Below are 2,500 nucleotides of genomic sequence, written 5' to 3'. Positions count from 1 at the left end.
CTTTTTAGACTCATGCCTCCTTTGACTACGCACTCCCTGCTGTCTCTATCAACATTCTTTTGCGTTAATTCCCGTACAAGAAATTTTACCCAAGAGAAAATATCGAAGAATGAGAAATAAACACTTGCCACACAAAGCCTTCTATGCAATTGCCGATAAAAGAATATCAAGTGACCCGGCGTGATGAATCTTTCGGTCCACTTAAGGAAAAGATTTCAAGAGGAATCACGTTTTCCTCTGACCACTTGACACGGCCGGCGGCGGACACTTCGACAGGCGTGGGAAGATGAACCTGGACGCGGATGAGTCAGTGACACAGATAACCTTGCTCATCACTGCTAGTTGGGTGTGTGTGTGTGTGTGTTTGTGTGTGTGTGTGTGTGTGTGTGTGTGTGTGTGTATGTGTGTGTGTCTGTGTGTGTATATGTAAGCACAGAGAGCTCTCAAATAGCACAGACCTCCGCCAGTGCTTTATCAGTCTATCATGAGACTTTAAAAGGAAAATAAACCGTCAAGCATATATTTATATGTATATATATATATATATATATATATATATATATATATATATATATATATATATATATATATATATTTCTTTTCAGTGAATCACACATACGATGACTTTCCATACTCCATGCGATTCCACAGGTCCCTAGACCCTGGCTCACCCACACATAAATGTCCATCACATTTTGTCGTTAACTTTTTACACCAAGTCACCGACAATAAAAAAATAATAATAAAAGCGATAAAAAAAATACTTCCGCTCGCCGTAGATATTCGCAATAGGGGTGAGTGTGTCTGCGACTCTTCTTAAATCTAGAGGAAAACTGACGCGATAACCTTCTGCAAGAGGTCCCGAATGTCCTGCGCGTTATCGGTGAGCAAGAAACGCATTTTTTTGTATATAATAGTATATTATTTGGTCATAAGAATCATATCAATAGGGTATACTATATTACAGATTTGGCGGTGGCTCTGAGTGAGAGAGAGTGTGATTAAGACCTAAAGAGAGAGAAAGAGGATAAAAAAAATGAAAGAAAGAAAGAAAGAGAGAGAGGAGATAATGTCAGGGAGAGAGAGAACGAGCAAGAGGGAGATGTTGGCGAGTCCAGCCAGGCAGCGACAGGGCGCGGGGAAGACAAGCCTTTTTACGCCTCCAGCGCCTTAACGTGCGTTTTTATGGGAGACTTTTATTACTGTTGCAAGTCAGAGTACCGTGATAGGGCAGATTTGCCCTCTTGCAATAAATCTTGCAATATGCCCTCTCGTTTGGAAACAAAACTTTAGCTGAACGAATGCACAGTATGCATTAATTCATGCTATGCATTAGGTCAGCATATAGATAAAGATACGTATTGCGTACCTATATCTATCCGTCCATACACGTATAAGTGCAATGAATACATGAATACACATTCACATACACAGACACTCAGTCACACACACTCAAACACATGCACATGAACAAACAAACATACACACACTAATGGCAATTATGATACTTCAAAAAGTAGCGATAATAAATGTAATGACAGTGTAGGTGATGACAAGGATAATGATGATAATGATAATCGCTTTAAGGACACCAATAAGAATACTGATAAAGATGAAACAGCAATATCAACACCATTAATGGTATCAATGATAATCAGAAGAAGGAGAACAAAGATATATTATCATATTGATAACGAACAACGACAATAATTAATGATAACAGTAATAATGGTTATGATAATAATTGGAAAAAAAATCATATTCATAATAAGACTCTCAATTACTACCAGTAACAACAATAATAACAATAACATAATAACAAAAATAACATCAACAACAAAGCAACAGTATCAATAACAACACCACCAAAACAACAACAACGATAACGATAGCAAGGCACAACCCTTCTAGCACCTCCCCCCCTAGCCCTTCCTCCCTCCCCCACCGAGTGTCACGTCCGAACAGCTGATCGTTTCTTCCGGCAGCGGTGAAAGGGAAGTGAATGCAGCTGGTTGGACGCCCGTGAGGAGCTTTTTGCGGCTGTTGCACGGGCGTGATTCAGCGAGGGAGGCGGTGCATGTATGGCAGTAGGGCTTTAAGGCGGTGCTCAGTATGTATGTATATGTACGTGTGTGCGTGTGTTTGTGTGTTGTGTGTGTGTGTGTGTAGTATTAATGTGTGTATATATATATGTGTGTGTGTATGTGTGTGTGTGTGTGTGTGTGTGTGTGTGTGTTGTGTATATACATATTCTTATGAATATCTATCTATATCTATATCTAATCTATATCTATATCTATATCTATATATCTAAATCTATCTATCTATCTATCTATCTATCTATCTATCTATCTATCTATCTATCTATCTATATATATATATATATATATATATATATATATATATATATATATATATATATGAATACATATGTATATAAACACGCGTTAATTCCTTTCTCTATGGATGTTATCTAGAGTGAATTTGTGTGTTTATATAC

The sequence above is a fragment of the Penaeus vannamei genome, chromosome 3, assembly GCF_042767895.1.
Source record: "Penaeus vannamei isolate JL-2024 chromosome 3, ASM4276789v1, whole genome shotgun sequence".
In the NCBI taxonomy this organism is placed as follows: Eukaryota; Metazoa; Arthropoda; class Malacostraca; order Decapoda; family Penaeidae; genus Penaeus; species Penaeus vannamei.
This window is presented reverse-complemented; position numbering follows the sequence as displayed.